Genomic DNA, 22,774 nt, shown 5'->3' with positions numbered 1-22,774 from the left:
TGTGAACTGATGATCTTGTATTGCTCTTTGGACTGGACCACAGCTTTGATAATGTGTCAGCCCTTTTCCCGCCTCTCTTTTCTCTTTACCATACATGCCAAGTAACATTTTATATCTCGTCACTATCATCACTTTGTGATGATTTTCTCATAGGACCATTCTGGTAGCTTAAAGGAGGTCTTTAAAGCCAAGGAATTTAGGTTATGCAAACTTTGTGTTAAATATATTTTAGAGCTGATGGAGGAAGTAAAATGAATGTCTTTAAGTGAGTATGAACAAACTGTTTGGGTGCGCTTCTATTCTAATGGATACTCCCCCACCCCCCTAACAAACAAGTTCTTTACCCTTACAAGTCGAGTTGAAAATATTTCCTACAACTAACAGTGACATTATTTATTGACTCATGACTTATTTTCCTGAAGGTAAATGTTCTGGATAAAGCAGTTAAATCATGTTGGTACGTGGGAACAGAAAATTGTGTTCTGTCTCATGCCACATTTAAAAAAAATGCTTATCAAAACATTTTGGATTCAGCTACAGTCAAGCTTAAAAAGCATATATATATATATATAGACATGAGAAAAAGAAAATGCTTGGGAATAAATTATTTATATGCCAAAATGAGGAAGTCAAGTAACGAATAATAATTGAATAACTTTTAAAATGCAAAAGAAAGAAGATAATCATCAAAATCAGACTATAATGAAATAGAAAGCAAAATAGAATCAACTGGAACCATAAACCAACATTGATTACTTGAAGAGACTAATAAAATAAAACTATATATATATATATATATATATCTCCAACTCCCCATTAAGACTATTCTTTGTCTTTGTTTGTTTGTTTAAAAGTCCTACAAGTTTATTGACTAAGGCCAGACAGGAATTTATATGATCCTATTTGGTGCATTTTCTACCATAGTCCAAGATCATTACATGGATACAAGCCAAGAACTGGCCACACTTTTAGGAAAAAGACCACAAAGAAGAAAATCAGTGGGGGCTATTTGGTGCGCCGCTTCCTCTCTCTCTAGTTCATAACATGTGTCCCGGAACTGGGGGGAGGCCTGAGGGAGAGGGGAGTGAGAATGAAGTTAGAAAATGCAGACTGCGATGAGTTAAGGACTTGAAAAAGTTGGTGGGAAGCGGCATGACGTACGAGTAAGGTCACTAGGCTTGGGGTGGCAAGGACGTTCATTGAAAAAGCATCCACGGGGCCACCTGCTTATAACGTCTGGTGGTGTCATTCCGTCCACAACTTCCAGATATCTGTATGTGATAATAAATAGGTCTGTTATGTAATAGGGTGAAGTGTTGATATGAGTTCATCCTGTGGAATGCACCACCACAGCTAGAGACATGAAACCACACACAGTCTGTCAGTTGCCTTGTGTTCTGGTTGGCTTGTTGTCGGGCTACGCAGGCTAACTCTTCCCTGGGCTTTCCCCGAGAGAAGGGTGTGGCTTGCGCGCCCTCTGCTTTATCAAGAGATCGTGGCTGGCTTTAAAGAAATGTAAAGCTGAAGGTTGTTTGGTTTTTGCTTTTCCCCCTTTCGGTTGCTCATATAAAGAATCAAACACACACGCGCACACACAATCACAAACCACGCCCCCTCCCCGCCCAAAAAAGACCAAGCAGACGCCCCAAACCCCAACAGTATGTGATGCATTCGGTTGTGTCCTCAGAATGTTCCAGATGTTTCCAGGTAATTCTGTAGTTTACGAACTGTCGTTTTGTCCAAGGAGGCCAGGTCAAAATGAAATGTGTCCGTGATAAGAAAGTGTCCAGTTTCTTCCAGAAGGCTCACAATCTGTGGCAGAATGCGTCTTTTGCTCAGCGCCACTAACGTCCTGGGCGGCCCTACCGCTGCAAGCAGGTCCGCGGGTCCTTGGCCACTCTTATTTGCTTCTCTGACTTGTTTCGCTGTGTCGGACTGTTCACTTCAAGAATCGGGTTCCTGGTGGATTTCAATACGGTGATGGGGGAAAGGCGCAGGGCTGCTTTCACGGTGGCTGCCATCACGCCAGCGAGCAAGCTCTGCCCCCTCCAGTCGCAGGTCTCTCCACTTCGGAGGCACCGTCCTCCTCTGCGGCCTCATGGGACTCCCCCTCGGGTCGCCGTGTCGCCGTGTCAGGGGGTGCAGAGCTGTCCGGAGGCCGCACGGCTCTCGGGAGCTGGAACGGGCAGCGGCGGCTGTTGGGAATCTGATTTGCAGGGAACGGTCTCCTTCCTCAGTCATCGGGAGGAGCCACGACGGCATCCTCAAAAGGTGAAGTTGATTTCTTCTCCTCCTCCGATGGCTCCCTTTCTATGTTGACCTTTCCCACCGTGACAGGGGATTTGTCTTTTAGCTGTGTGCTTGTTGTCAGCAGAACCAGTGGGCATCAATGATGGTGGCGGCTAGAGGGATCTGAAAGGAACCTTCGAGCTGCTCTTTGTCCTTTCTGTTGCCCGAGACTTGCTCAGAATCTGAAATGGGGCCTTTCCTGGGCGCCTTCTTGTCCGCTGGTGATGGACAGCGAGTGCCCGTCGAGGTGGGGTTCTTGTGACGTGGACCAGTGTCCAGGCCATCTTAGGAACTTTTTTTTCTTCTTTCGGTGGTTTGTTTTCTTGGGGTTTCTCAGAGGAATTTTTGGGAGATTTGTTGCGATCCCGGGAAGGTTCATTGAAGGCCCTCTCCTATTCTCTGGGGTCTGTAGAAGGTTGTTCCTTGTGCCCATTCCTTAACATGTGAGGCTTTGTCCACTGGGTGTTACTGCTGCCGCTGCCGCTGCTGCTGGTGCAATCTCTCCTAGTAGGGTCCCCACCCGCCCCCAGCAACTTTCTTCTAAACTCCTAGGTGCGGTTGTTGACAGTTTCTCAGGTGGATGGCCCTCAAGATGCAGGAACAAGTCATAATCCAATCAAACTTCCTTAGGTTCTTCCTTGTTCTTAAAAGAAACCTCAATCATCGTCAGTAAGGTTAATCCTTACCTGTTCCTCCTTCTGGAGAACAGAGATAAAATGATGATCGGAGCTCTCATGATACGTGATTAGCGTCTCCTTGTGAGCAGGACTCGCAACATCCTGTTTGCTCCTGTCTGATTCAAAAAAAGAAAGAAAGAAAGAAACCTCAATCGGCGGCAAAATGAAACCAGCAAACCCAGATTCTTCTGCTTTGCACGGTGGGACCTTGCACACGAAAGCTTTCAAGTAAAAAACGGCTTTCTCCACCAAGCACTGTGTTTGTTGCTACGCTCAGGCCTGCGCACAGACACCATCGCCTCCTGGGGGAAGCCTCCCACTGAGGGTTTCTTCTGCCCCAGATCCCGCCCTGGCTTTCCCTTTCCCTGCCCCTGCCCCAGCACCCACCCCAGCTTCCCCTGCCCCCACCCTCGTCCCACCTTCCCCTGCCCCCGCCCCCGCCCCAGCTCCCCCTGCCCACACAGGAGTTTGCGGGGAGCCCCGAGCTTTGCTAGCTGCCTTGCTTATTTCTTGAACTCGGCTCCCAAAGCAAAAGCAGCAGCAGCCTAAATATTCTAAAGGAAAATCCCACCGGTTTTCATATCACAGAGCATTCCTATCTTATAGAAATCACTTGTTAAAATTTTTTTTTGATTGCCATGAATCTGATTTTATATAGGTCATATAAGTCAGCGTACAACCAGAGAAACAGAAGAAAATACTTCAAGTAAATTCAGAAGTGATTGTGGGGACTCATACAAACCACACCTGACATCTGTAGGTCAAGTTGTCAGGGAAGGAAGAGTGGATTTGAGGGAATGAGTCAAAGTCACTACCTACAAGGGAAATTTTTAAGGGAATCCACAGTACTGGCCTTAATGTTTTTTGGTGTTCTCTCTTTTTTTTTAACTGATTGAATCAACCCCACAAAAATTTCTTCGAATACTCTTTCTCACTTAAAGTCAACTGATTATAAACTTTCATCATATATACAAAATATTCCCACCACAACCCTTAACTTGGGTCTACAGAGTAGCCATGTCACCATGCAATGCTGACCATTGTCAGTGTCATAACTAGTACTCCGGCTATTAACAGCAACAACAAAAAGAACTTCAAAATGAAATACCTACAACTATGAACAGACTTTAAAATCAGGACAGAAAAAAGTATAAAAATATCAAACTAAATTCTGCAGTATACAAAATAAAAAAATACATGTCCTAAATATTTTTCTTTGTATGGAATTCTACAACTAAAATATACTAGAACCAAATGTCTTTACTCTTTAAAACTGACTGTTTTCATAATGGAGAAATATGTCCATTAGCTCTCTTATTAAGATATCACATATTCTGATTAATCCCTTGCTCTATAATTTAATCAGTGCAGTGTAACTGACAGCAGAAAAATTATAAATATACTATATCCCTTATCCTCAAGGTGAGCCCTGTAATTATTCACTGTTTAAATTGTTTTGCTGCTTCGGTTCACTAAGTGGTACTTCATTCCCTAATTGACTGTGACTTACTAGCAAATTCCATGAAAAAACAATCCTGTAAGAAATATTTGTGTGATTGATGTATGTATAGATTGTGGTGAGTTTTATTAGCCCCTAATAAAACAATAAAATAAAGAAATATGTGTGTGTGTGTTTGGGGATATAAGTATAATTGGTGCTTTTATACTTTTGTTTCTTGTGGCTTTTTCCCACTAGCATCATTCCTCCTTTGTAATAAGACTTATAAAAATGATTTTCAGAACTTAAACATTCAGCTATAAAATTAGACTATTTGGAGAAAAAAAGTAAAAGTAGTAATGCCTAAAGAGATACTGAATTCAAATAAGAATTTCTTTCTAATAGCTAATTCCTTGTTGCTAAACTGGTATTTCAGTTTGAAGGATTAAAAAGAAAAAAAGAATTGAAACTATTTAAAAGTAATGCTATTTTACAAGAGAATTGGGAGAGAAAAGGAACGATCCAACAATTGTGTGTTGACGTATCATTTGCTGTCGGCCTGTTATTGGTTAACAGCCTTATGCATAACAGATGGAGACAGTGTCTGCTTAGGTGAGTTGATCGTGATCATTGGTGTGTTTGAGTCCAGTGTAGTGACCATGGTGTCAGTCCATCTAATTGGGTTTCCCTCACTTTCATTGTCTGTTTTAACAAACATGATGTTCTTTTCCAGTAATCCGTCTTTTGTGATTACTGTCTGATAAATTTTATTAATGAAATATACACACAATGCTTTAAGGAGGTATTACACTCCAGGAGGTACAGCGGTTTCCTTTTGAAGGAAATCATACCAATTTTGCATCTTGGAGGAGAATTACCAATTAGCCCCGTTAAAGAGGAGTTGTAAAGCATTTCACAGATAAAGACTCATTTGAACATTCAAGAAAATTTGACATGGAGGATCGTTTTCCAAAGACACCTTGTCTATATAAGTTTGCTTAGTTGAGGACCTTCTCAGGAAAAAAGTATTTAATCAAATTGATTCCTTGAAAACATAAAAATATTATATTTATAACTGCAAAACAGGCAGTTTTCTAATTATTTCAGAATATTTTTTAGTTGATGAGTCTGTCTCCTCATTGCTCTGGAGAAGCTTGCCACGTGATAAACACAGTGCTTTATAGAGCACATGCTTGCTCAGTTCCCTTTTTCTGTGGAAAACACCATTAATATAGTTTTTTATGAGAACAGCCATATGTTTACATTAGCCCAGAATGGCAGCCAGAATTTAAAGGTGGTTAGGCAGGTATATATAAGTTGAAGTGAGCTAGTCTCTATACTTCAACCCTTGTTGACTGGTTAAATGGTGGGCATTTATTCTAAAATGGGACAATAAAGACGTTCTCTACAATTTTCAGTTTGGAAACCAAAAACTGAAGCCTTTCTGTTATTTTCTCATAGGTGTAAACTAAATCTGAGGTGAAGAAAAAAATGAGATTTATATGGAAAAATATAAGAGAAAATCCCAAGGATCAGCTACATCCCATCTACCAAGTCTGATATTTTTCCAGGAGGGAAACATTAGTAGAGACAGTGCCCTGGTTACTTTTGTCCCACTACTGAACGACTGCTACTGGCCCTCTGATGTGCTGTATACTTGCTCTCAATTTGAAAGAATTTAGCCAACCTCATCTCATAATAAATTCTTCCTCACAATCACCTTCATATGATGCACTTAAAGCTTTTAACTCATTAAAAGAGCTTTCAGCCTTTTCTTGCCCTAAAATAGGACTAAATATGAACCATATGCACTGGTTCTGATTCACCTACAAATTTACTTAAAGACACCATTAGGAATAGACCTCATTGGAAACCTTGGGGCTGCCTGTAGTCTCCCTATAAAGAGCCACTGCCCACATTCTTTTTCAGTCAGCTGGTTTTCTTTGGGTAGCCTTATTTATTTAGGTAACAAAGACCAAAACATGCAGGTTCTTATCAATAGTCAAATCCCACCCACACAGTTTTCTTTTGTATTCCTATTCCTATTTCATTTTGCATCACTGCCATCCTCTTGACCAGGTGGAGTGGGGGAGGGGGGAGGACAAGGGCTGCAATCACTAATGCGTGTGTCAATCTCAGCCATTTGGTTGATTCCAACTCCCAGTGACTCTACAGGACAGGGTTGAATGGATCCTGTGGGTTTCCGAGAGGGGAACTCTTCACGTGGGTAGGAAGCCTCATCTTTCTCTTGCACAGTGGGCTGGTGATTTCAAACTACTGAACTTGCAGTTAGTAGCCCAACAAGTAACCATCATGTCATCAGGGCTGCTAGCATATCTATAGGTGCTAATTTATCACATGTGCAATTATATTGATGGTCATGAGAATTATAACTTAAATTGTTGTACTCGGGAACGATATTGGGGAGGGGGGAGAAGGGGTGAAATTGACCCAAGCTGTCCTGTACAGTGCCTCCATCTCCTGAGCCTAGATGTCTCCCAAAGTCCCCTTGCTTCCTGCTCACTGTTCTTAAGACACATACAGTAACTGCCCTTCCGGGAAACATCTCACATTCTGATCTTCTCAAAACTTTACTTTCTCATTGATAATGAAACTGTTTGTTTCCTAGTCTTTTAGAATTTTAACTACCTATTATTGACGATAATGTCAGATTTTAAACCTGTACTCAATAAATAAAAGACAATTAAGGTTAAATAAGCTAGATTAATAAAACAACCAAAACAATTGACAGAAGCATACCAACAATCTTGAAATTGAAGATGATTCAGGAACAACATTTTATTCTGCTTTACGTGGGGTTACCAAGGGCCAGAATCAACTTGATGGCAGTGAACAACAATAACAATGGTAGTGTAGGCAAAGCATTTTGTACGGACATAGGCTCCCATGTACAGTTAATATGCCAAAGAATTTTGGAGATCATCTAGCAGACAGTTTGTAGAGGAGATTGTACTCTGAAAATGAGGTAATATTTGATAATCAGTATATTTTTATCTACTTTTAGTTAAGTTCTCAAACTTTGGTATCATGACATACTGATATATGCTACTTTTCCACAAAGGAACAAATAAATATGGAAGTTGTGAAATCTACCATTCACGTTCTATCCAAAAGTTGTGCTACCTATTCCTAAGCAGTGGGTCAAACCTTTCTAGATAACAATATCCTGCATCAGAAATTAATTTTCTTAAGATATTCTAGTTTTGCTTACTGTATAGTTAATGTTTAATGTGCCAACCTGGCCGATAAACACATGTGGGATTAATTGAAGGGCAGAAAGAGAAATGGCTTGGTGAGCCTCCCCTTTCTAGTTCTCAGGTCTCTTGCTTTGCGGTGGTTGTACCAGGGTGCAGCTGCCTTAGCCAGTTCCCTGCTTCAGCCAGCAAGGCTCACTTTCTGTAAGAAATCCCTGAGGAGAAGCCACATGGACCTACCCTGATGCAGCCCTGGGTGCTGGAGCACCCGTATGGAGACCCCTGCCAGCGCTGAGATGTTTACACACTCACTGATTCAGCTTTCCTCCTGCAGTCGGCATCATAATGTGTGCTTTGTGAGATGGAGGAGGACTTTGTGGATTGGTGTCGGACATATGGGCTAATGTTGGTCTTATGGGCCTGGGCAGGACTGGATTGGGATGTTTTCTTAATGTGCACTTAACCTTTATATAAAACTCTCTCTTATACATATGAGTTTCTGTGAATTTGTTTCTCTAATGTACCCAGACTAACACACTAACTAAAATTACTAACATTTTAATCAAATGATTCAAGTACCACAATTTGTCATAAGGTTTGGTCAGGGTGTTTTTCAGCTAAATGACTTTCCCCCCCTTAAGTCTTTTTAAAGTCAAGTTTAGCTTCATAAACAAGAAATATCTGCCTTGAGCATGTGCTCTTTCAAGATCCATCTATACTGCATCATATTGACAGCAGCCACTTGAAAGATGAAAAGGGAAATTTAGAGGAGAGCGAGTGTACACTATTCAGCTCAGAATAGAAGGGTGAGAATGATTGCACAACCAGAGAAGGTGATCAGTGTCAGGGAACAGTGCTTTTAGAAACTGTTGGATCAGGGCATAGCTTGCTATGCATAGTCTCAATGATAACAGCAAAACACATAAGTGTACGCAAACAGCACAGTGATGAGCCGTCGCTGATCTCCTCTGGCTTCCTTATTGTCACAATGTACAGGACAGACATGCCCCCACCCTCCCTCTTTCTTTGCTTCCTCTGACACAACCATTCCTCCTGAGACACTCTACTTCTCTGCTGGGTTTTAGAATTCCTTGCAGTGGCCACACAGCCATCACAGACAATATTTACAACTAAGGGGGATTTGTTAGGGAGGATAACAGGTGACCACAGTTCGAACTAGTAAACGGAAAGGATACTGTCATTGGTCCAGCCAGGAGCCAATTCGCTCTCCAGTCCTTGACCTCTCAGCCATGTGGTGAATTGACTTCTGCCTCTGTGAGCCAGGAAGCTAGCCACTGGCCCGACTCAGACTCTTAGCCCTGGCACTGCTTGTCTGGTCTACCCCATGGTCTACTTTCCTTGCCCCTGGTCTCACCGTGGCTCCCTAGCTCTGTCCTGTGGTCTGTATGCCCCCATCTCTGGTACCTCTGATCTTGGCCCCTACCACTTTAGCCAGAGATCTCAAATGTGTTCCACGAATGGCTTTTCTTCCAATGCCTCTGCTTTGAGTCATCTTGAATTTCTTTTTTCCTCTGTGTATTTCTGAGATGGCTTTTATACACAGAGAATTGGCTTTGAAGATATGGTTTTTTGTCTTTTCATAGACCATACCCCCAATAAAAGAAAATAAAACATGGTAACTTAATCCTGCCCATTAGTATATGCAGTAGTTACTTAATTTCATATCAACTTGATAAATAGGTGTAGGGGTGGAGTCTAGGGGTGTGTCAATTGGGTCACAGTCTGATGATGCCTCCTTGTGGGCATGGACTTCTCATGAGGATTCTGTGAACTTCCTCTCTTTCTCTGCCTTGCCTTCCTCTTGAGAAGCCAGCCAGAGAATTGTTGAGCCCTGTGAGAGCCTCTGTCTCTCTGCTTCACCTTTCTTTTGACAAGCACATGGAGCCACACTGAGACCTGGGAGAGCCCTGGAGATGCTTCCACTGCCACTGGATCCACAAGGCCTTGTGCTCACTAGCCTGTGCATTTTGCATCATTGCATGTGCTGCATGAGTCTGAAGAGAGATTTATGGACTAGTATTGGATTTATGGGCTAATATAGGATTTATGTTCTCGATCTGGACTGGGCTGGGATGTTTTTTAATACACAATTACTTTTTGATATAAAGCTCTTTCTTATACATATATCACTGTCACTGGATTTGTTTCTCTAATCAATACAAATGAACACAACAGAGCAGAGAATTGCCTGCAAAATGGGATTATATCATAAGCATAAAAGCTATACTTTAAAATCTCTTGCATAAGAGATTATGGCTATTAATTGACTGTATCTCAATAAAATAAATACTTATTGTCTGCATTCTTTCTATAGGTATAATTGTCTTTGCAAACTTGAAATGGTTCTTGAGGGATTTTATAATGCTTTTTCAATTTCTGCTGTTATTTGATTATGAAAATGAATTTCTCTTTATATGCCACATGATTATGACATTACCTGAATCACATCCCAAACATCCAGCAATAGTAGCTAAAGCATTAGTGTTTAAGCAAGTCATGCTCCATAATCTTGCGCCTTCTATGTAAAATCTCTCCTGTGACTTTGTTTAGCATTGTTGTCCTCAATAAATACTGTGATAGAAAATACAATGTTCTTCTTTTGTGACATTCTCTTCTTTAAATTAATGAACTATGGGTTTTCTTTTGTTCTAAGAAATGCTTTTCACTTTCAGCTGTAACACGTGGTATTGTATTAGTCTATCTCAGAGAGCCTGGGATGACCTCTTCTACTTCAACTTTCAATCCTATGCTGCACTTGGGGTTTGCCCATCCTTGATCCTTGGCTGCTTTGTAAGAGACTTGACCTACACTGTCTCATTAGCATTATGGATCTCTAGTCCACTACCAGCATCTAATTCCCTATTGTTTACCTTCGCCAATCTATGACCTGAGAGCTGAACTTTCCCACCATAGCTTCCTTTAACAGAGCTCAGCTCTTGACAAACCCATAAGTCAATTGATTTTTTTGTTTTGTTTCTTAGAGGATCTCTGCTAGAAACAAAGAGTTCAAAGATATGCATCTTTCCTTTCCAAACGCTGACAATATCAGCTTCAAGAATCTCATTTTAAACACACTTGTTAACAGCATATGTTTGCATTTTGTGTTTTTTAATGTCCTTGTGGTGCCTTCTACTAATAGATTGAAAAGTTCCAATGGCTTAAATCAAAACCCTGTAGAGAGAAATAAATTAATCAACAGCTGTTTACAGATAAGTCTAGATTTGCCAAGTTGAGAATGATAATAATCCCTTTTGGAAGCTAGAAGAAAAAAGAAAATAATTATTTTTATTTTACTTTTATATGTAAAATAAAATTAAATTTTACCTGCACAAAAAATGAAAGCCTTAATATTTAATATATATGACAAATATAGAAATAAAACATTATTTTTCTCATATCTATTGTCAATATAGTTTTCTTTAATGACTTAGTATAGAAAGGAGGAAAATTATGTGGCTGCTTTATTTGTATAGCTTCATAATGTCATGATTTTTTGCAACATTGAAGCTTACCACCCTAAAAAAATAGTAAATTGCATGACAAGGTTTTCATATTTAAGCGTACATTTTATTGTACCATTATTCCTGAAAAAATTAAGGCATAATATTTTATTAGACTGGAAAAATACATTAGTGAGCAAATAAAAAGATATCAAAGGTCATTCAATTGTTTTAGTAAAGATTATCAACATTAAGTTTTGTAATTTTGTGTTGAAAAACACTTGTGTATCACAGTTCTATAGAATTGTGTTCTGAGATAGTTCTGATCATTATTAAGTCAGCTTTTAATTTGGGGTGATAAGCAATTTGATGAAAGCAGAGTTATTGGGATTGAAATTTCTACTAAACATTCTGTTTGCTTATCTATCAGAATCTTTAAAAAACTGTGAATCATAGGCCAATGTGTAACCATCACATCACCAGGGAATTCAGCTATTCCATTTAAATATTCATGGAATATTTTAAAAGGTGATGTTGCTTTATTAAAACCAGACAAAGTAGGACTTCAAAATATTGAATAGTCCCACTGATAAAGAGGGACATGACATACTGATAAATGGTCAATTCATTCAGAAAAGGTAACAATCCTACAAGTGGAACTTTAAAATATTTACAAAAATAACTGAGATAAATAGGAGAAATAGCCAAATTACAGTTTGTGATAGGTTTTTATGTTAACTTGGATGGGCCAAGATTACCAGTGGTTTGAGAGTTAACACCTCTTAATCTTCTGGAGCCTGGCTTACCATGATTTACCAAGTAGTTGCAAGAACATTAGGGTGAGATGCAGCATCCAGACGCATATCACAGTCCAGATGCAATCAATTAAAATGACATTTCCTTGAAGGTGTGGTCTGCTTCCAATATAGTTGAACATTTATGAAAAGATTGCTTTATTTTTGCTGGATTTGGATTCTGCATGTGGTCCATCAACCTCTGATTCTTTGTACCTGAACCAAAAGTCTACCATATTGCGATATTGCCTGTCTAGCCTGGGATCTGTCAGCAGCCTGCCTTGTGATCTGCTGTGGCAGTTACATAATCTCCTGCCCACTTGTGAAAGGGAGGAGTCTAGCCTGTCAATCAGGTGGCAGCTTGATGACATCATTTGCAGGTGCAACAGAGATAAATAGCTGACTGGACGCCAGATACAAAGACACTCACTTGTCTTCCTGCTGACAAGCCCTATGGAGACCCCTGCTGGAATCAGAGCCCTGGGACTGGAGAATCCACATGGAGAACCACGCCAGCACTGAGATGCTTCCACCACCACTGCATCCAAAAGAACTTCCACCCACTAGCCTGTGATCTTCCCGTATTTGGCATCATTGCATGTATTGTATGAGTACGAAGAGGAAATTTTGGTATTGGACATATGGGCTAAGATCAGACTATGAACTTGATCTGGACTGGACTGGGGTGTTTTCTTAATATACTATTTTATATAAAGCTCTTTCTTATACATATATGAGTGTCTATGACTTTGTTTCTCTAGTCAACCTGTACTAACACACCTGCCAACCTTAGATTCATTCACTTCTGTAAATTTTGGGTTCATCTGCTCCCACAGCTATAAGAAAGCAGGAGAAACTTCAAGACTTAGAGGCTGCCTGATCTTGGATTTATCCACTTCTACAACTGCATGATCCATTTTCTTGTGTATGTATACACACACAAACACAACACGAGCCTTGGTGATGTAGTGATTATAAATTGGGCTGTGATTCATATGGTCATTAATTTGAAATCACCAGAAGCTCCTTCAGAGAAAAACTGGCCTTTCTATGCCTATAAAGAGTTATAATCTCAGAAATCTACGGGATGTTGCTATGAGTCAGCATTGATTTGAGGACAGAGAGTTTGATTTGGGTTTTTACATATAAGTATTACTGGTTTTGTTTCTCTAGGTAACCCAGCCTACAACACATTTATTATTGAAAACTTCAATACTCATCTCAATAAATGATTATAGCAACTAGAGGAAAACTCAGTAATGATATAAAAGGCTTGGACAATAATATTTGCCAACTGAGCTAATTGATATTTAACAAGACTTACACAATAACAAAATATACATTCTTTCCAAGCACACATGGAACATTCACCAAAGTAGACTGGCAGATCCTGCTTAACTTCAGTGGGATATTTAAACCTAGATGTATAATATAGATATGAAAATTATTTCTTCATTAGATCATTATCAGTATCTTATGAAAAATGGCAGTGGATTCCAGCTAGATATACCCATCCTGCCTATTACTACCTTTATTCCAGGTAGTGTATTACAAGAAAAGCAAGTCTCAAACTTAATTCCAATCCTACAAATATCTAATAGGAAGTAGGCAGAAAAATAACTTCATTACTGTTGTCAACTATTAATTCTGTGTGCTTTGACAAACACATAACTCAAAAGGTACACGCCAAGCAGATACATTTGTATTTTGAAGATAAGAACAGCTAATTATCTGGTTATATCAAATTACTGTATTATGAAATTAATTAATTAATATTTTGAAAAAATAGTTGCCATTGAGTGGATTCCAACTCATGGTGATCCCATCTATTTCAGAGTAGAACTGTGTTTAATAGGGTTTTCAATTGCTGGTTGGAGAGTGGGGTAAGGTGGCAGAAATAGATTTTGAGTTCTTACATTGAAGACATCTCTCTGTGAACTCAAATCTCTAGGCTTTCATTTAGCAGACAAGCCTGTTAACCATGTGCACAACCCAAACTGAAATGCACACTCAACCCTCAACTCGATGCCAACTCATAGGACCCTATAGTATAGAACTTCGCCTGTGGGGTTCTAAGACTGGAATGCACACACACACACACATGCACACATGCATAAGCACACCAAGCATTCGCAAATGAATAAATTCTGACTCATGATTGCCTGCACTCTGTAGAGTTTTCTTTAGGAAGTATGAGGGGACTACAAAGAGTCCACGAAAAATGACACTGAAGGATAATAGTATTTTTCCCTCAAGTTTTTAATCCCTTGAGGGAGGCAGGAGGGGAAAGAGAGGAGGAAATGAAGAGCTGATATCCAGGATTCAAGTAGAAAGAAAATGTTTTGAAAATGATGATGGCAACAAATGTGCTTGCCATAATGGATGGATGGATGGATTGTGACAGGAGCTGTATGAGCCCCAGTAAAATGAATTAAAATAAATAAATTAAATTTTTTAAGGTGAAGGGAAATGCATATTGATAAAGTCCCTGTGAGTCCCTCTGACCATGACCAGGGCTGTGAGTAGCCTGCTAGCATGCAGACAGCACCGGAGAGTGGACTGCTGCAGATGCAGTTAGGTTCAAATTCAGTGCCTATCATTTCATCTCGCTCATGAAATCTACTCCAGCCTTTTGTATTTTCTTTTCAATTGTGGTTTTTATCTGTTTTATTTTATTCTTGTTAGCTTTTTTGGGTTTTTTATATGTTTTTCTCTAGATGAAATCCAGAATAGGTAGATCTATAGAAACAGTAACTGGGTTAATGGTTCCTTGAAGATATGGCAGGGGAGGTTGGAAGAAATAGGGAGCTAATAACAATGAGGATAAGAATGAAGAAAATGTTCTAAAACTGAGAGTGGTAATGATTATGCAACTCTTCTTGATACAATTAAATTATTGAATTTTATGATATGTGAATTATATGTCAATAAAACTGTTGGGGAAATATATATATGTTAAGGTCTGGGAAGATTTTTTTAAAAAAACAACTTTTGAGCCCTTTCATAGATTGCCAGGGCTTCCTACTAAAGTGCTTCTAGATATATATAACTTCCCTCTTTTCAGTTTGATGCCCAACCATTAGTACCACCCAGGGACATCAGATTATATCACCTTTAAACCAGTGACATTCATATATGTATAAGAAAGAGCTTTATATCGAGGAGTAATTGTGTTAAACTGGATTATCTAGAGAGAAAAAAACAAGTGACGATCACCTATGTACAATAAAGAACTTCATATCAAATAGCAACTTCACATCAAGAAGGCGTTCCAGCCCTGTACAACTCAAGTCCATAGTCCAGTGCTGTCTAGGGCCCTCCAGATTCACATAGCCGCAGGCCAGTGATGCTGAACGTTGACATAAGAGGAAGAGAGATCACAGGCTGGTGAGTGCAGAGTCACATGGATTCAAGGTTGGTGGAAGCATGGCAGGCTGCTGACAGGTCTCAGGGTTAGACAGCCCACATGGGGCTGCTCCTGGAGGCAGACACAGAACTCTAGGGAAATTCCAGCAAGGAGGAAGGAAAAGTGGCAGAGAGAGAAGGAAGTTTCCAGTTTCTCCATATGAGAAGGCCACACCCACAAGGAGTTGTCATCAAGCTACCACTTGACTGACAGTGTGAACTTTGCCCCTAGCCAGGAGGGTCTAGTTGACATAATATCTAACTACCACAGCGATCATATCAAGAAGACATCCCAGCCCAGTCTAACTTCAGTCCATGGGCCCTATGCTAGCTGGAGCCCTCTTCAGACACAGGCTGATGACACAGAAAGGTGAACTGAGATGCAGGAAGATCAGGGGCCAGTGGGTGCTGAGTTGTATGATTCTAAGGTCAATGAAACATGATAGAGCACAAAGAGGTCTCACCACTGGGCAGCCCACATGGGCCCACATTTAGAGGCAGGCACAGAGTCCCACCATGCAGAAAGGTGAAAGGACAGGGAAAGGAAATAGAAGTTGTCACGGTCTCTTGTAGAAAAGGCCACACCCCTAGGAGGCATCATCAAGCTGTGACCTGACTGATGGGTTCAACTCCATCCCTAGACTTTCAGGCCCAGTAGGGTGGAGCTGCGGAATCAAATGAAGCACTCTAGGAGTGACTAAAGTTTCAGATTTAGAAACACATGAGCAAGCGCGCTGCCTTTAAGTGAATTCATAACCATAGGGACCCCATGGGACAGATTAGAACAACCCCTAGGTTTTCCAAGGCTATAATCATTGCTGAAGCCAGCTGCAACATCTTTATCCCACGGAGTAATTTGTAAGAGCTAACCTTTGAGTCAGCATTCCTGAGCATAACCACTGCACCACTGGGATTCCTTCAAGGGACAGTACCAAAAAGCTACAGACCCACTGCCATCAAGTCAATTCTAATTTGTAGTGACACTATAGGACAGAATAGAACTGCCATAGACTATAGCCTTTATGGAAGTAGAAAGTCTCATCTTTTTACCATGATGTGGATGGTGATTTCAAACTGCTAACCTTGTGGTTAGCAGCCCAACCTGTAACTCACTATGCCACTGAGGAATCTGCAAAATCTTTCTTGCCCACCACTTATCTGGAACACGGCTCACTTCACCAATGACATATTTTTCTATACATTTCTTGTGCTAATTAACAATCCTTCTGAATTAGATTCAGATTCAATATTTAAAGCCTTGATAAGTCCACTTATATTTTATATCTATAGTTGTATCTACAATTAGCTTTTTTAGGCAGATTAAAGGTTTGTGGGTATAAATTAAAGTTAATTTACACTTGCATGCGTCACATTCATTATACTAAAATATTTAAATAGAGTTGTCCCTTCCCGCAAAAAATCTCAGCAATGAGAACAGAGGAGGAATCAACAGTAAAACAAATTTATGAAACCTAAAGGCAGCCATGAGAATTGCCAGGTCAACTAAGATAGGAGAGGTAGGGAAGACAGCAACTGATTGTCACTGATTGTCACTGATTGTCATTTTTCCTACCATCTCTTAATAAACATTGTTTAATTAACACTCCAGCTTCCTGAGAATAAAAAGAAAATTGTCAGCCTCTTGGTATTCAGATATATTTTCTTTTAACTTACAAATATTACCATGTTGTATTCAGATAAAAGTAATTATAACTTTTAAAATTTTAAAATAATTTTTAAAATTATACTTGTCTGACTTTGCTATTTAAATTAATGTCATATTTGAAATGAAGGTAATATATACTCAATGCTTCATGTGGATAAAAAATTCCTATTTACATAGGAAACATTCTTAGTTGTAATTGGGTTCTATCACTGTTTTCCAATTTCAATCATGGACAGCTACATCATTAAATTATATTTATTTGAATGAGCCACAGAAAAACTGTCTACCTCCCACATTCATGCCAATTTTAACATCTTCACTTTGCTCTTCATTTAGGATATGTCAAGTTTAGTTCATCATTCAAGTTCCACTGGGATTTATTTATTTATAAAGCTTGTCAAACTTTTCCAAGGATTTCCTCTCAAACAAACCAACTTCACTGCCATTTAGTCAATTCTGAATTATAGAGACCCTATGGACAGGATAGAACTGCCTCTGTGGGTTTCTGAAACTATAAATCTTTACAGGACCAGAAAGCTTTATCTTTCTCCCTTGGGGCACCTGGCAGGTTTGAACTGCTAACCTTGTGATTAACAGGCCAATTTGTAACCCACTAGCCACCAGGCCTTCTCTAGTGGTAGAAAAAATTATGCCCCCAAAGCTTAATTTTTTTAGAAGGCTTCCATTTTACTTTATTTTTTTATGGAAATTTTAGGTTCAAACACACAATATATTTATGCTAAATTTGATATGAAACTTACTGTTTAAAATATTTATCACTTAAATCGTGGTTACCATGTACTTTCAGAAACTTTTACTAGTTATTCTCTATATATTCAAACTAATTTGAAACTAGAGAAATGGGTTTCAGTTGAAGATACCATTAGAAACAAAACAGGAGTGATTGAGAAATGCAAGAAACTTAATAGGCCCATTTTTTTTAACTAGGAGTTTTAACAAGTCATGTAAAGGAAGAGAAAATAGAGGTTACCAAGTTCATGTACTCCATCTTTCTAATTTGGTTTCAGACTGACTAGCTCAGCAAAAAGCAGAAGACTTTAAAGAAGAAAATGTTTGTGCCATCAGTATGGACAAGATCACTCCCCTCTGGGAACAACTATTAAACTCATGGATCTCTGAGCTATGATTGTGCCTAAAGTATGGGAATCTTCTCTTAGCTCTAAAGCCATGTACACGGTCTCTGTTAAACAAGCAGATGTGGAAAGGGAGCCATCTAATGTATCTTCACGGTCTTCTCATAGGTTGCCTTCTTGGAAGCCAAAATTAAAAAAAAAAAGTCAAATGACAAAATACAGTCATCACAGAAAGCTATGTTTTGGCAGTTGTCCTTAAGACGAAAATTCAAAGAATAGAGGTCAGGAAGGAGCCTTAATAGCTGAGTGGTTAAGTGTTCCACTGCTAACTGAAAGGTCGGCAGTTCAAACCACCAGACTGCATGGGAGAAGATGAGGTCGTCAACCTTTGTAGTAGCCTTAGAAAGGCTATAAGACCGTTTGACTCTGTTTCACAGAGTTGCTATGTGTCAGTGTCAATTTGACAGTACCTAACAACCGAAGTCTGGTGTAAGGGACATCCATTTCTGGCTCCCCTGGTTCCTGTGTGATGGAATAACATTTCTTAATACGGCCTCTGCTACCCAAGTCTCTGTAACTTCCACTAAGTGACTGGGTGGGTCTATTACAAATGTGTAACACTAATAGAGAGGACTGGTCCGTTTTCAGTATCATCTCCCTGGCTATAAGGATAAGCCAAACAGCAGCCGAGAATGAAAGCGCAGGGCCATTTGGAAGAGGAGGTCCAAGATCTCTGGCTGATGTAGCAGAGGTTGCTAAGACCGGATGTGACTGTGGCACGGAGACTCGGGGGAACAGTGCCAAAACTGTGAAGTACCTTCTTCTCAGCTGGCCAGAGACTTAGTGGCAAGTGAGCTGGCTTCCTGGCTCATGGAGGCAAAGGTCAAGGGACCACATGGCTAAGAGGCCAAGAACCAAGAGAGAGAGAGAGAGAGGGAGGGATAGAGAGAGTCTGAGATTTGGCTACTGGCTGAAGAAAGCAATTGCTGTATCCCTGCAGTTTGCTGATCCTGACTATGGTAACCTGTCATCTTCCCTAATAGGCCCTCTTAATTGTGAGCATTGTCTGTGACTTCTGAGTGGCCATCACAACACATTACGGAACCCAGCATCCAAATGGAGTGCCATGGGAGGAGCAATGGTGTCAGAAGAGTTCAAAAAGGATGGAGCATGCAGGCACCAGGGAAGGAAGCCAGAAGAGGTCAGGTATGTCCACCTCCATGGCTGTTTACCGCATGACATATTATGTAACAGATGACACAGCCTTGCCTGCTGAAAGCAAAGAAAACTTGTAATACTTACTTATAAGATCAAAAACTTCATCTTTCAGTATGAATTTCAATTTAAAACAAAAATCTTCACAAATGGACCAATAGACATCATAATCACAGAGAAAAGATGGGACATTTTCAAGGATTTCATTTAACTTGTGTCAATAATCAACGCTCATGGTAAAAGGACCAAACAGCATGTTGCACGGGCAAATACGCTGTATAAGATCTCTTTAAAGATGTCACTTTGACTACTAAAGTGAACCTCACTCAAGCCCTATTTTCAGTTGCCTCGTGTGCATGTGAAAGTTTGACAATGAGTAAGATCATGACAGAAGAACCGATGCATTTGGATTGTGGTGTCGGTGAAGAATACTGAAAGTGAAACAAATCTGTTTTAGAAGAAGCACAGCCAGAATGCTCCTTGACAGCTCCTTCATCTCAAGTAATTTGAATGTGTTGCCGGGAGAGAACAGTCCCCAAAAAAGGGCACTATACTCGATTCAGTAGAGGGTCATCGAAAAAGAGGAAAACCTTCCATGGGATGGATTGACACAGTAGCTGCACTAGTGGATTCTAACATAACAGTTGGAGAGATGGTGCAGGAGTAGCCAGAATTTTGTTCTGTGTACATAAAATTGCTATGAGTCAGAACTGATTCAAGCACTCCTAACAGCAATCTCAGATGTTGTGTTACATAAGTTGTGTTGTTACTTCAAATTTTTAAATGTTGCTTGTGTGATATAAAATCACTCTAGTCTATCTTTCACACTTTATACCTTCATTTTGGCTCTACCTAAAAAAATCTGGTGATTTTCAGTGGCTAGTTTTTTAGAAGTGAGTTGTCTCTTCCTTCTCTCTAGCTGTCCTTAGTCTGGAAGCTCTGCTAAAACCTAATCAACATGGCTGACCCCGCTGTAACTTGAAATACCAGGGATATAGTTTCCAGCATTATAACAACACACAAACCACCACAGTAACAACAAACATAGACAAGAGGGGTTCTCCAAGATACTTTAAGTAAAATCAAGGCATGAAGTCTATATGATTGCTGTTGAATACTCATCTCATGTTCATCTCAACCCAGGCACCGTGTGTGACCAACTAGACTTGCCCTAAAGGGTTTTCTAGGTTGTAATCTCTATGAGAGTAAATCACCAGGTCTTTTACCTATGGAAGCATGGGTAAGCTTGAATTGCGATCCTTTTAATTAGCAGTTGAACACTTAGTAATTGTGCTACCAGGTAGAATCCCACTTATGAAAAATGGAGGAAGAAAAAAATATATATATATGCATGTAAAGATTTATGTATGAATAGGAGCCCTGGTGGCATAGTCATTACCCATCAGCCTGCTAACGACAAGGGCAGCAATTTGAAACTACCAGTCACTCTACACAAGTTTTTCTACTCCCATAAAAAAGATAGTCTTGGAAACCCACATAGGCATTTCTACTCTGCCCTATAGGGTAGCTATGATTTGGAATCATCTCAATGGCCCAGAGTTTGATTTAAGAATGTATGAATAAATATGTGAATGTCTAAAGTTGTGAATGTCTAATCCTGAAAAAATGGTGGGAGGGCATAGTGCTGTCCTCCTCTGACTTCACAGGAAGAAACAAGAACCAAATGTATCAATCCAAGGCCAATGCCATTGTGGCAGAGGTCAGAAATGCATCCACTTTCGCTCCTCCTTTACCAGTATTCCCTCCCAGAGCACTCTCTACTTCAGTAACTCATTGCAATGGCCACGTAGAACTCACAGATAATAATCAAAATTATGAGACTTATTAGAGAAGTTAACCATTTCAATTCAGGATCAGAAATGTGCAGGATACAATTCTTTGGGCAGGAGAGTCTGTTCTCTGACATTTCGAAGGACAGGCCTCTCTTTGGCCTCTGCCCTGCCCAGGCAATGTTACAAAGCTCTTTTACCACTGCTGATAAGTGCCCTTTACTCCGCTTTGCTACAAGCCTCAGTCCACAGGTTCCCAGCTCTAGCGTTTTGAGTCAGCAAACCTGTCTTCCCTGAGTCAATGAGGTACCCTGCTCTACAGCAAGCTTCTTGTCTGAAGACATCTAACTGTACTTGGGGCGTAGTCCAGGAATGCTCGTGGCCTCTTTGTCTCTGTCTGGATCTGCGCTACCACTCCTCTGTCACCCCACACCTAGTGCTCTTTCTTGATGGTAGTCAGATCCCTGCTTCCTGCTGAGGGAGGGGATAGATTTTAAACCCAGCAGGATAGCATAACCAACCAATCCTCATGTTAGAGTCCCAAATTTTTACAATCACAATTAACCTTGTTAATAGTCATTCACAATTGAATCATGAAATCCTATCAGCATCTTCCATCTCCTCTTACTCAGATCCATTAGAGAAACAGAAAATATACCCAATTTGCAGTTTCCACTAGTTATTTGGTGGAACTCACTGAGACTATGGCTAAAAGAATCATATCAAATAATACACTATACTATAAAGCACTAGAGTGAACACGCTATATGCTGTACTACTGGAATAACACTAGGAAGTAGAAACTAATAATTTGTATTTTTAATTTACTTACATTTATGATAGGACTATTCAAAAATTTAAAAGAACACCCAACATTAAATGAATAATCAAAATGAAACCTTTCTATCAATAAATATTATAGCATACATATTTGTTTAAGGCAAAGGTAAATACTATGATACCCTAATTTCTAGATAAAAGCCTGTCATGGGGTCCTTTTACCCCTTGTAAAAATGTATTGGTCATCACAGTGATAGATGTGCCTCTAGGGTCTTTAGGTCTTACTGACCTTTATATGTTAGAATGTAAATGTTTCAATGAGCTGATGATACACTGAAAGCATTTACTTGTCTGTGCTGTAACATTTGGAAGAGAGTTAGTTGGCCAACTGACTGGAAGAGATTCATATTTGTGCCCATTCCAAAGAAAAGATATCCAACACAATGCTCAAACTATAGAACAATATCACTAATATTACATGCAAGTAAATTTTTACTGAAGATCATCCAACAAGAGTTGCAGCACAATCAATGCTCATGAAAGCAGCAAATCACAAAAAGACGCATTGCATTAGGTAAATCTACCTGCAAGACCCCTTTAAAGTGTTGAAAAGGAGGTTTATTTTTTGCAGCCAGAGGTTCAGGCTGAATTCAGAAGAGGACATTGAACAAGGGATATCTTTGATGATGTCAGATGGATCTTGGCTGAAAGCAGAGAACACCAGAAGGATGTTTATTTGTGTGTTATTGACTATGCCAAAGCATTCAAAAATGTGGATCATAAAAACTAGGGATAATCTTGAGAAAAATGAGAATTCCAGAGCCCTTCATTGTGCGACTGCGGAACTTATACATGGATTGAGATGCAGTTGTACAAACAGAACAAGGGATTACTGCATGGTTTAAAATCACGGTAGTTGTGCGCCAGGGTTGTATCCTCTCACCATACTT

General features: G+C 39.8%; 1 non-coding gene and 1 pseudogene across 1 annotated transcript; one reads left to right on the top strand and one right to left on the bottom strand.

Moving 5' to 3' along the window:
* Nucleotides 1-2,233: 2,233 nt before the first annotated feature.
* LOC142455519 (protein AF-9-like) overlaps nt 2,234-22,774 on the bottom strand; it is a 68,282-nt pseudogene continuing 47,741 nt past the window's right edge.
* On the top strand, nt 2,953-3,087 carry LOC142455786 (U8 small nucleolar RNA). Its single transcript, XR_012785916.1, has one exon. It is a non-coding gene; the product is annotated as a U8 small nucleolar RNA (small nucleolar RNA).

Source organism: Tenrec ecaudatus, chromosome 8, assembly GCF_050624435.1.
Source record: "Tenrec ecaudatus isolate mTenEca1 chromosome 8, mTenEca1.hap1, whole genome shotgun sequence".
Lineage (NCBI taxonomy): Eukaryota > Metazoa > Chordata > Mammalia > Afrosoricida > Tenrecidae > Tenrec > Tenrec ecaudatus.
The sequence above is the reverse complement of the archived record's forward strand: the minus strand, read 5'-3'. Positions and strand labels throughout refer to the sequence as shown.